The sequence below is a fragment of the Tupaia chinensis genome, unplaced genomic scaffold (genome assembly GCF_000334495.1).
Source record: "Tupaia chinensis unplaced genomic scaffold, TupChi_1.0 Scaffold150330_1, whole genome shotgun sequence".
Classification (NCBI taxonomy): Eukaryota; Metazoa; Chordata; class Mammalia; order Scandentia; family Tupaiidae; genus Tupaia; species Tupaia belangeri.
Window position 1 is genome coordinate 84,019 of NW_006210169.1, and position 12,922 is coordinate 96,940.

The 12,922-nt window shown below is 38.8% G+C and overlaps 1 pseudogene; it reads left to right on the forward strand.

Annotated features, from left to right (window-relative positions):
* LOC102495352 (rap1 GTPase-GDP dissociation stimulator 1-like) overlaps positions 1–12,922 on the forward strand; it is a 114,826-nt pseudogene that overhangs the window by 81,738 nt on the left and 20,166 nt on the right.

The window sequence follows — 12,922 nt, forward strand, 5'->3', positions numbered from 1 at the left end:
AAACTTTTTTTTTTTTTTTTGGAGAGACACCTTTTCTACAGGGTTCATGCAATCACCAGAGGAACAAAGAGAGAAATCATCTTTCAGGGGGAAAATTGCACTGCTTTCTCTCCTTCTTTATTCTCCTCTCAAGACTGTGGGTACACATGCACACACAACCACCATGAGTTTCAGCATGCTGTGTTCAGGACTCAAACCATGGTTGACCATGTGGAAATCTAGTGCCTAGCCACTATGCCACCTCTCGACCCCACAACTTTTTAAGAGTACACATTACCAAGTGAAAGTGCTGGAAGCAACAATCACTTTTTTTAAATGAGTATCTTTTGTTTGTTCTCTTCATTTAATTGTATTCTGGTTTGAATTTCTAGGCAGTTTCTACACATTTAAGTCAAATGTTTAATATGTTTGTAAATTTAAATGATAAAAAATGTATAATAAAATTTTCTGGCATGGAAAAAAAAATGGGAGACATCAGATCAACACAATTTAAAACATCAAGACACTCCAGAAAGCAGAGACTTCAGCCAGCTAGCAGAAACAAAAATATTTAGATTGGAATGGGAAACCAGCAGATGACATAATAGATTTGTCACTGGACTCCCACATAGTCAACCACGGTTCAAGTCCCTGACTCAGTGTCCTTTTTTTATTGCCCTACAGCTACTTTTTGATGTTCATGTCTTCATAAGCTTGCTTGTTGGCAGAAATAGCAAGACAGAGAGAGACAGAAAGACAGAGGATGACATATCACCCCACAGGGAAGATAGCCACGCCACAATCCCTAAGCCTCCATTCTCCTCTTGGGATCTTGGGCATCCACACTCACGCATCCAACATGAGTTTAAGCCACCAGGTCCAGGACTAGAACCACAGTCAACTACATGGGAGTCCAGCGACATAGCCATTATTCCATCTGCTGGTACAGCCTGACCCAGTGTTTTAAACCTCAAGCTGGGTGCATGTGCATTCATACCCAATATCTCTAGAGAAGAATAGAGGAGATGGAATTGCAACATGGTCATTTTCCCTAAGGAGTGATTGCTCACTTTCTGTCTCTCCTATGAATGCATGTAGCCTATAGAAAAAAAAATCTATCTAGAAAAAGATTAGAATGGGAACCAGCAGATAGTGTAATGGCTACATCATTGTAGTCCACTGCAGTTCGAGGCCCAGACCCGGTGGCTTAAGTTTACACTGGGTGTGTGTATGCATGTTCCTAAGATCCCAAGAGGAGAATGAAGGATAAGGGATTGCAGAGTGGCCTTGTTCCTGTGCACAATTGTAGAAGCAATCACATTGACTCCTAAACACAATCCATACCACAGGACTGTAGACAAGGCTGGCTGAGATCAGTCTGCCACCATCTCTTTGAATCATTATTCCATCCCAGTACCACATTCCCAGGGAGAACTAGACAAAGGCTCACCAGGAGGATTGATCCTATGTGTGGAAGCAAATTAACACAGCAGACTTTTAGGAAAAGATGGACTAGGACTGCCTTGTGTTAGTGACACTATGGGACTGCTCTCTTCTGGGAGTGCTAGGACTCTCCCAATCATGTTGAGTGCTGTCTGCTCACTCTGGTGGAACCTGGATTCCAGAGAACCTGTCCAGGTAAGGTCACTGCCCCCTGTGCCCAAGCCTGGCACCTCACAGCTCCGACATGCCTTCACTCAGGAAGACAGGTTGCTTCGCATAACCATGGTCTCCTTGTCTACACATTCCAGATTTTCTTAAAAAAAGAATTATTCATTTGATTTTATTTATCATCATCATTATTATTTTAATTCACCAGAAAGTGAGAGAGAGACCGAATGAAAGTGAAAATGCAAACCTCCAAGTCCAGGACTCTAACTGTGGGCAGCTAAAGGAAATCCCACACCTCAGTCACCATAACACCTGCTGGCCCCTACACATCCGATCTTAGTCACCATCCCACAGAAGCGACCATGGGGATTAATCCTGTCAACTGAACTGTTGTGCCACTATCCAGGTCTCTGGGATTTCACAAGGCAACCTTGTTCAAATGGTCACCACAGTACAACAGGTGAACACCAGCTACTGACAAAAACTATCACAAAACAGTACTTGTATGGCACCATCCCTATTGTGATCCACAGTCAGGTGAGCAATGCAGTGATGGGGCTTTTTCACACTTGGGTAACTCAAGTATCAGAGGTGGTATCCTTGTCCACAATGCACCAGGCCCTCAACTGCTCAAAGCAGCTGGAGCCTAAGCAGATCAATATGAAAGACTGTGAGAGTGTCATTCTCTCCCTAAGCATGGACTCACTGCCAGCCACTAGGGGGGAAAGGGTCCCAAACTAGCTCCAGGAGAGCTTTGTTCATATCAGAGACTGACTTTGTGATGTTGAGTAGAGATGTCACGGCTCACCTCACTGGTGTTCAAGCACATCGCTGGTCAGGGATAAAGGGTTGGATTGGACTTCACCTCTCAGCACTGATGAAATACAGACACAGATGACTTTAAACTCTTCTTTAAAGACACAGTTACACTTGAACAAAAATCACACACAACAAATCTGGTTCCTAAGAAGCTGTGTCCCTCTGCAGGAGTTTTCAGTTTGCTGCCTTCAGGCTCAGCTTTGGATCTAAGTTCAAACTCAAAGTCCTGCCTCAGGGATCAATGTCTCTGAGTGTGGACAGCGTAGTCCACACCTAGTGCAGACAGATCTCCAAGGACTGAGTTCCTGCAGGGACCTACAGGAGACATTTCATGGTCCCAAAAGGACCTAATTTTAAATTGACTTTGAAATTTAAAGAAAGTTTTAGATATATAATTAAGAAAAGCTAATCTATACACAGAAATCTTTGAACATGGTTTATCACATTGACAGGTAGATCATCAGCAATATCCTCCATCTTTTTTTTTTAATGTGCAGTTGTACTGACACATTTTATTTCCATCTTCCATATTCATGTATTTAGTATTGTAGAAGATTTAGTAAATTGTAATTAACTAGCAAAGGATCAAGGTAGTAAGGAAAGAACACAGAAGAATGGTCCAAAGGAACTTGGCTACTTGGCTATCTTGATGATGTTCCTTCAAACATTTTATATCTTAGAAAAGAAATTATAAAGCACTAAGCAAAGAATTATTTAAAATGGGTTTTAAAAATTTTGCTAGAAGGTGCATGAGAAAGAGAGAGAGAGAGACAAAGGGAAAAAGAACCCTCCTCCAGGATGATCATAGTGAAATCCCTTCTCCATTTCTTCTTTGGGGATTTGGGCACATATGTATGAACAAACACACCCAGTGTGTTTTCCAAATTGTCAGGTCTATCAGGGAAATGAAATCATGGTTCACAGAGTTTATAGCTTTCTTCACAACCAAAGAAAAGTGAAATCATGGAAATTAAAGTATATAGTACAGTATTAACTTTCTTTGCTAACCTATGTATGCTCTTGTATAAAGTCCTTTAAGGAACTTCTTTGAGCTGTTTTCCAGAAAGGCACAGCCAGTGAGTTTCTCTACAGTGGGGAGGGCAGCACTAACACTCATACACCGCCTGGAAGGGTGGACACCTCAGGACAGTGCCAAGGTGTTCAGTATTTGCAGTAGGTTTATCATATGCTTAATGTGTCCTCAGTGAGCAGGAGACAGTTTAGGAGAAATACAAGTGAATAAAGTAGATGAGGCACTTACCCGTATATCACAGTCTGTCCTGAAAGACAATGCCAAAGTAATAAATTAAGGAGTTAAGAGATCAGCAGTTAGTGTAATGGCTGTGTTGCTGGACTCCCACATAGTCAACCGTGGTTCAAGTCCCAGGCCATCCCCCCAGGGGGGTGGTTTCTTGCTCTCTGTTTCTCTCTCTGTTTCTCTCTGTCTTTCCGGCAAGTGCCCGCACCCTATAGCAAAGACCTTTCAAAAAAAAAGAAAAGAAAAGACTTAATTAATTAAGGAGTTGAGAGAGCCACAGGTGGATTCAACTGGGCCAGTTTGACTGCTTGAAAGGAAAGGTTATTTATTCAGTTCTCAGAATATAACTGCAGAAACAATGGAATGGGTGAATGATAGTAAAGGTGGGCTTGAGAGTTTCAAATGCCAAACTAAACATGCAAATTCCCAGGCACAGAGCATGAAGCGACAGTCATGAGTTGTGAAAGGGGTTTGCTAATGCAGAGTACAAAGGGGAGAATTCCCAGTTGATTAATTGCTTCCTAGAACAATTTATTTATTTTTAAATTTATTTTAAAGACTTATTTATTTATTTAATTCTATTTGTTATTATTATTTTTCGATTTGACCAGACAGAGAGACAGAAGTGGAAAGAGAAAGCAAGCAGCCAGGTTCAGGACTTGATATGGAAATCCAACACCTATAACCACCACGCCACTTGCCAGCCCTCCTATAAAAAATTATTAATGGCAAAATAGTAGGTATATGTCATATTTATTTACTTATTTTAGTATTTTAATATAAGGCTACTGCACTCTCTTCAGAGAAACAGTGAGAAAGGAAAGTGAAAAATCACCCCCCAGGGGGATGGCTATGCAGCCATCCCTTCTCTACTCTCCTGTCAGGACTTTGGTTATATATACATGTGCTCAGTGTATTTTTCAAGATGTTGGGTATAGGATTTGAACTGTAGAGTTAGCCATATGGGATCCTATGCCTTAACCACCAGGCCACCTGCTGCCCCAGTTTATTTATTTATTTATAGATTATTGTCATAGGGTGTGTGAAATCACTGAACAGAAAGACAGAAAGAGAGGGAAAGTGAGAAGCAATCCCCCATGGCAGATGACTACATTGCAATTCCTTCTCTGTTCTTTCGGGATTTGGGACACACACCACACACACACACACACTCACTCACACACATGGCCAACATATATTGGTAGTTCTTCAATAGATACCTAAGCAGAGACGACAGCATTAGGAAATCCTTTTAAGTCATGTGATTCAGGGCAAACAATTCAGCCAAGCCACAAGGCACAGAGTTTTAGGCCTAGACTGCCATTCAGAGATTCTGAATGGTACATGTAGCTCCAACGGATGATGTTCCCAGGGCTCTAGAAGACCTTGAAAAGTTTTTTCTCTCCGTTTAAGCAAATTGTGTCCAAACAATGAAGACAGTTTTTGAGGGACTCGTGATGAGAAAAGGTCTCATTTAGCTGGATGATCATGGTGTCACCTGAATAGAGGAGATTTTAAAGGAGGATCGTTATGTACGGAGAAGTTAGCAAATATTTTTATGGATGTGAATGAGGAGTGAACACATTGACCGTTTTTATACATTTTTAAAATTATATAAAGGAAAATTACAGATATGTATATATCTATAAAATACATATAAGTTATATGTATAATAATTATAAAATGCAAAGTAGTTTTTGGATTTTTAAATATAACATGAAACAATTGGACAAAGTAGTTCACACGTATGTCACCTGAAATATTTCACATTCTATTTTTTTTTTTACAGATTTTGTTTGTTTGTTTGTTTGTTTTTTTGGAGGTTCACCTCCTGGGAAATGGCCACATTACAATCCCTTCTAAATTCTCCTCTGGTGATCTTGGGCACATACACACGTGTGTCTGGTGTGAGCTTCAGCTGCTGGGTCTGGGACTCAAACTGCAGTCAACTACGTGGGAGTCCAGCGATGTAACCACTATGGTATTTGCTTGCCTCAAGAGGTTTTTGCCTTAGGATGTGTGTGCTCATCATAAAGACAGAGAGAGACAGAGACAGAAAGCAAGACATCACTTCTAGAGGGAATGGCCACAATGCAATCCCTTTTCCTCCATTCTCAGAGAGACAGAAAGCAAAACATCACTTCTAGAGGGAATGGACACAATGCAATCCCTTTTCCTCCATTCTCCTCTCGGGATCTTGGGCACACACACACACACATGCACCCAGCATAAATTTTAAGCTGCCAGGTCTGAAACAAACTGTGGTTGACTACGTGGGAGTCCAAGCATGTAACCATTATGCCATCTGCTGGTCCCAACATTTTCTGTGATAAGAGCATTGGTATCATACACCTTTGGAACTATTATGATGAATGGTACTTAATTATGAGTCACATTCCTCATGCTTATACTAACCTTCACAACCCTTCTATAATTGAATGTACCTCACAAGTCATCTTGTTTCTCTGTAGGTCCAGAAACCATGATTGAAGGATTTTTAATTTTCCCTAAGTTCTAGAATCTTAAAATAGTCTCTGGAAGGGAAACAGTACTATGGTAACTAAGGCATTGGATTCACACATGGTTGTTCATGGTTCAAATCTCAGACCTAGTGGCTTGCTTTCTCTCTCCTCTCTCTCCTAGCTATCTGGTGAGCACAGGTGATGCCCTGTTGTAAATTAAACAAATAGTAATAATAATAAAATTAAATAAACTATTTAAGGAAAAAGAAAAACTAAATAGTATCTGGCTTGCCAGTCTCTTAACATTTGTCAAATTTCAGGTACTTTTTGTTCGCTTTTCTATAGTTTTATACACTGTTACATTAATTCTGAAAAAAAAGTGTTTTTAATTTCTTTTCTGATAATAACACATTAAATTCAGATCTTCGAGTCAATTATTGACTACACCATGTCTTTTTTTTACTAATTTGCAAATACATTTTTCTATGCAGTGAACTGGTCTTTATAATTGTTTATTTTCCATTTGGAGATTCTCAGCTCTTAAAAGAATATTACTTCAGGGACCAGCAGTTAGCATAATGGCTATGTTGCTGGACTCCTGTGTAGTTGACCTCAGTTTTGAGTCCCAAACCCGGTGGCTTAAACTCACACCGGGTCTGTGTGCGTGCGTGCCCAAGATCCTGAGAGGAGAATGAAAAGAAGGGATTGTGGCATGGCCATCCCCCCCGGGGGGGTGATTTTTCGCTTTCTGTCTCTCTGTCTCTCTCTGTCTTTCTGGTGAGCGCATGCACCCTATAGCAAAAAAACTCTCAAAAATATATGGTTCCCCTTTTTTGTTTCAGATTTCATTACTCTTATGTATGTCTTTAAATATTTCTCCATTCTCTATAAAATTATTCTGGTCTTAATTTCTTAATACTCAACCTTAATTTAAGTATTCAAAATTCTAATTTTTGTTTTTGGGAATTTTTTGCTTTAGTGTATGTGTGATCATTGGAGAAAAAGTGAGAAATCAGTCCCCAGGGTAGATTACCAAGCCACAATCCCTTCTTCTCCATTCTCCTCCTAGGATCTCATGGCATGCACCCACACATGCCTGACCTGATTTTGAAGCCACCATGCCCAGGATTTGAACTGCAGTTGGTCATGTGGAAGTTAAGCAATGTAACCACTATGCTATCTGCTGGTCCCCTGATTAGTTAATAAAGTATGTTAAACTAAAGTTTTTATGCAATCAGAACTCCAATTTTTAAAAATTCGTTCTTATGATTTTCTTTTTTTTTTTGTTTTTGTTTTTGTTATAGGATGTGTGCACTCACCATGGTGAAACAGAGAGGAAGAGAAAGAGAAAAAGAAAGTGAGACAACAGCACTTGGGGGAATGGTCACGCCACAATCCTTTCTCCTCCATTCTGCTACTGGAATTATTGGACATGCAGGCACACCTACCTGGCATGTTTTTCAAGCTACTCAATTCAGGTCTCAAACCCACATAGTCAGTCTTGTGGGATGCAACTGCCTTAATCTCCATGATGAGGTGAGGTAAGAGTTAGACCCCATTCTAGGTAGATATTAAATGAGCTCTGCATATTGGAGATACTGTGGTTTTGCTTTCTGTGGTCTGGTGAATGTTCACCATGCCCACATTTCTAGTCTCAGAAAAATTTAAGATTTCCCATTGGCTGGGCTAAAATCAGACTGAAACCAGTCACTGGAGCACAAAGTAAGGTTCAAATCACTGGGCCTTTGAACTGAATGGTGACCACATGGGAGTACAGTGCCTTGACCACTATGCCACCTGTTGTCCCCTGCTTCATTAAACTGTAATCAGGCTCCTGGAGGTGGCAGGTGGCATGGTGGTTAAAGGCGCTAGACTCCCACATGGCCAACTATGGTTCAAGTCCTAGACCTGGAGGCTTGCTTTTTCACTCCCCCCACCCTCTCTCTCTCCCTGATAAAGTTGTAAATAATAATGATTAATAAAGTTAAATAAACTAAGAGAAAAACTAATCAGGCTCCTGAAAGTTTTCCCAGTCCTACCTGCACACATGTATATAATATATGTAAATGCATTTGATCAGTATCTCTATTACCTGTATTTTTTTAGTAATTTTTAAAATGATTACTCATACATTAAATTGATATACATCATTTATATTGTGTAGAGACTTCACCCAGCATGATATACACTTCAACACCTAGTCATTTTCTTTTCTTTTTCTTTTTTTGGAAAGGTTTTTGCTATAGGGCGCATGTGCTTGCCAGACAGACAGAGAGAGACAGAGAGACAAAAAGTGAGAAATCACCCCCCAGGGGGGATGGCCAAGCCTCAATCCCTTCTCCTCCATTCTCCTCTTGGGATCCTGGGCACACATGCACACATGCCCAGTGTGAATTTAAGCCACCAGGTCCGGGACTTGAACTGCAGTTGACTATGTGCTAGTCCAGCGATATAGCCATTACACTAACTGCTGGTCCCACCACCTAATCATTGTCTATCCAATTACTCTCATCTTGCTCGTTGGGTATAAATTCTTACTTGTCCTTTTTATGTTAAGATTTGAACCTAATATTCCTGAACTGTTGCAAGCTCTCATGACCACATATCCTATATATATTTTGAGCCTGTAAAGGAAGCTTTTTTTATTGTGCTTTAAAAGATATTACTGAGGGACCAGCAGGTGGCATGGTGGTTAAGGCACTGGATTCCTACATGGTTGACCATGGTATGACTTCTTTTTTAATATTTTTTTATTTTTATTATCATCATAATCTTCTTTATATTACATTGGATTACATATAACTTTACAGTGTATTACATTGCTTTTTCAAAAGGGGATGCCATGCATGTCAGTCAATACAGAGACATTAATCTCCCTGCTTCATCATTCAATATCTTTTCTATGTTTTTCCCAATCATTATTCATTATTCTAATTATTTATTTTTTCTTTTTTATTTAATATATTTTTATTAAAATTATTTCTTTTTGTATATACATTCCATTGCATTGTTTAGCTTAAAATGTGAACATTTCAATATGTGAACATTTCTCCCCAGTCCTGTTGATCAAAATATCTTCAACCGATAACACCACACTTCCCCATCCCGTCAATGCTCTACCTCCATATCCCTTCTCCAAATGTCCTTCATTAGGCCCCCCTCCTCCACATACACCTCATCTGACATTCACACCCATCTCTTGTGTTTGTACAACCATTAGTCAATCAGCTTCAGTCATAAAGTGCAGACATTCAGTATATGTTAAGTATGACTTCTGATCCTGGAAGCTTGAAAATTTTGCCAGGCATATGTGCATGTATGCCCAAAACCCTGAGAGGAGAATGGAGGAGGGATTGAGGTTTGACCATCCTTTATAGTTTATATAGGGTGACGGCCTTTAGACACCCAAGGTTTATCTATAAAGCACATTTCTATAATCCCATTGTGAGCAGTGAGCACCTAAAGTCAGATAGCTGAAGAATATACAGAGAAAATTGATACTTAAGAGATGCCTGCTAATAGATACCTGCAAAGATGCACTATCTATTTTGGAAAAGTGCTTGATCCCCCATGCTTCCTGAGAAGAGAGTAAAATCTTCTACTTGAAAGTGAAAGGCAACTACTACTGTTACTTGGCTGAGGTTCCTGATGGTGATGATAAGAAAGGGATTGAGGATCAGTCAGAAGCATAACAAAACAGTTTTGAATTCAGCAAAAAGGATATGTGACCCATACATCCTATCAGATTGGGTCTGGCCCTTAACTTTTCTGTGTTCTGTTAATGAGATTCTGAACTCTCCAGAGAAAGCTTGTTCTCTTGTAAAGACAGCTTCTGATGAAGTCATTGCTGAACCTGATACATTAAGAGTCATACAAAGACAGCACACTAATAATGCAGTTACTAAGACACAAGTTGACATTTTGTGAACACTAGATACCCAAGGAGATAAAGCTAAGGCAGGAGAAGGAGGGATAAATTAATCAGACTTCCAACTTTTGTCTGTCTCATTCTAAAATTTACATAGTAGACCATTTGTCATCTATGCTGTCCCACAAATAATTTATTGTTCACATTTAGGACAGGTTTATTTTTCTTCTATTTTAATTTCTATATTACTCTGTGGTTTTTATACTTAATATTAAGGAAATAAAATCAGTTACCATTTAGGGAGTTATCTGTTTTCATCTTTAGATGGCCAATATGGTGATGTAGAATTTGTATACAAGTTGTAAATGTTTGACAGAGTACACTTGGTACATTTTGCCTTCACAAAGGCCAGGCTTAAAACTGCTTTGATGTCTAAGCAAAGAAAACTGCCTACATTTTGGTTTGTCCTGATGGGAAATAAAAGAGATAATTTGTTCTGGTCACAAGTGTAGTTATTGTGGGTACTTTAGGGTTTGGAGCACTTAGAAGGCTGTGATAGAAACAAACATCCCATGGATACTGCATGCTGAGCCACGTGTGTCTATGGGATACTCAACATCAATGTGTGGACCTTTAACTACCCCTGAGAAGTGTTGCTTTAGGCAAAGTTGTGACCTAATTGACTCTGGATAAGGGCAGAAATGGTTCATATTCTATTATTTGTAAAATTACCTACTGTTTGCTTTTATTACTTTTGCTACAATCATTTTATTTGTATTTAAATGTTTTTGGAAACCTAAGAAGAAATATAAAAGTAAAGATGCAGTGAAAATGAATGGCTTGATTTCAATTATTTTATGTAAATCAAGTACAACAGTAAAACAAAACAAAACATGTATTTCACTTTTATACCATTTTAACTTTTGTGATTTTTTTGTTGATACTTGTCTAACATGCATGTGTTGTAAAAATAGTTAACAGGGAATTAACTTGAGAAGATGACCACGTTTGTTTAATGCCTTGTAAAATTTTTATCAATAATCCAAGCATACATGGTAAGAACATGTTTATTAAGTTTATGTGAGTAGAATAAAATTTTATGAATGAAAATAAAAGAAAATATTTCAGGAAAAAGAGTAGGATGACCAGCTTCTGAGTGGGAACATTTGTAGGACAAAAAAAAAAAAGCAAAGAAATAAAAATGGATGATGTAGAATCATGGAAAATGGTCATGGATTCTGGACACCATGTGGTAAGGGAGTAGGAGGAGGGGAAAAGTGTGAGGAAAGGAATCCAGGAAAAAATAGAGAGGCAAGACATTTTTGGGACACAGATTATCTGTTGATAATGTGTATAGTGTCTTCAACTAAACTCATGTAAATTGTATTCATGTTGGATAAATTTACTGTACAAGCTGTAGTGATGTATGGTGATTCAATTTATAAAATAAAATAAAATTAAATTAAATTTAAAAAATATAATATTAAAAATATGGGTGAGGTTGAAAAAAGCAATGTTTTTTAACCTTTTTGCTATAGGATATGTGCTCTTACCAGAGACAGAAAGAGGGAAAGTAGATAAATCAATCCCCCACTCCCAGGGTGGAGGGCCACACCACAAACCATTCTCCTTTTGAAATGTACAAATGACACACGTGTATGCAACATAATTTTTAAGCTTCTGGGTCCCAGACTTAAACTGTAGTCAGCCATGTGGAAGTCCAGTGCCTTAACCACCATGTCACCCATTGTCCTTAGGCCAGAATATTTTTGTTTAGAAGTGTGCTAAGTGGCACACCATGGAAAAGGGAGGCAAGCACAAGACTGGCCCAAATCTCCATGATCTTTTTAAGTGGAAAACAGGTCAGGACCCTGAATTCTCTTACAGAGATGCTAATAAGAACAAAGGCATCCATCACATGGGAAGATTATAAACTAATGAGGTATTTGGAGAATCCCAGGAAGTACATCCCAGGATCAAAAATTATCTTTCCTGGCATTAGCCACTGTTCAGTGTATTCTGGATGGGAAATCACATTTCGTATGCTGTGATGGTGTTCAGTGAATAAATGTAAAATAAATTAAATTAAATTAAAAAAGAAGTCAGGGGTCAGCAGTTGGTGTAACAATTATACGCTGGACTTCCACATGGCTCACAGTGGTTTAAGACCCAGGCCTGGTGGCTTGAAACTCCCTGTGTGTGTGTGTGTGTGTGTATGCATGCTCAAGATTCCAGGAGGACAGGAGAAGGGATGATGGTGTGGGCATCCCACCTGGGGATGATTTATCACTTTCTCTTACACTGTCTCAGACTCTCTCTCTCTCTCTCTGGCAAGAACACATATCCTAAGGCAAAAATTTCTTTAAAAAAATAAGTTAAAAAATTCAGAAAGAACAGAATTTATAGCTTATATCAGAAAAGTTAGTAATGAGTAATAGTTTGTCATTGCCTTATTTATGTCAAAAAAAAATGATTCACCTTTTTTTTGTAATTTTTTTATTTAATTTAATTTTTTATTTTTTTTTGACCAGAGGGAGAGAAAGGAAAGTGAGAAACCAAGACACCACGTCTGGGACTCAAACCATGGTCACTCATGTGGAAGTCCAGCCCCTCAACCACTATGTCACCTGCCAGCCCCATTGTTTCAACATGTTTATGTGTGCCATAATTTAATTGATCTCCTACACCAGAATGCATATCATAAGTGACTGACAGGATATTTTTCCTGGACAGTACTGTTTTAAGTAAGTCTGACTTGTGGTTAGATAAATATCCTAAGGTTTTTTAATATTTATAGTAATTTCAGTCCAGTAAATGCTATCACTGTTTGTTCTTTCTGAAGATATAGTTGGTAATTCATTAGTAATGCTCTTTTTTTTTTTTTGAGAGGTTTTCACTTTAGGGCGGCTGGGCTCGCAAGCCAGA